This window comes from Haliotis rubra, unplaced genomic scaffold, assembly GCF_003918875.1.
Source record: "Haliotis rubra isolate DU_JTF1 unplaced genomic scaffold, ASM391887v1 Scf226, whole genome shotgun sequence".
NCBI classification, from domain to species: Eukaryota; Metazoa; Mollusca; class Gastropoda; order Lepetellida; family Haliotidae; genus Haliotis; species Haliotis rubra.
In genome coordinates this window covers 1,069,823-1,070,046 of record NW_025766292.1, presented here as the reverse complement: position 1 = coordinate 1,070,046, position 224 = coordinate 1,069,823, and positions in this window count along the sequence as shown.

The window sequence follows — 224 nt, the reverse complement described above, 5'->3', positions numbered from 1 at the left end:
GCGATTTGAGACTGACTGAGATGAAGGACAACGGGCTAGCCTGATCACAGTCGCCGCCACCGTGTATGTAACCCGGGTCATCACGGCCCATTAAAACAGACAATATCGCACAAATTGCGGCGTAGTTCTGCTAGACAAACATATATTTCAACACACACCGTATTTCTGAATGGACTAACATGCTGTGTGCTCAAAGTTAACGAGAAGGGAATTAGTGGTCCGAG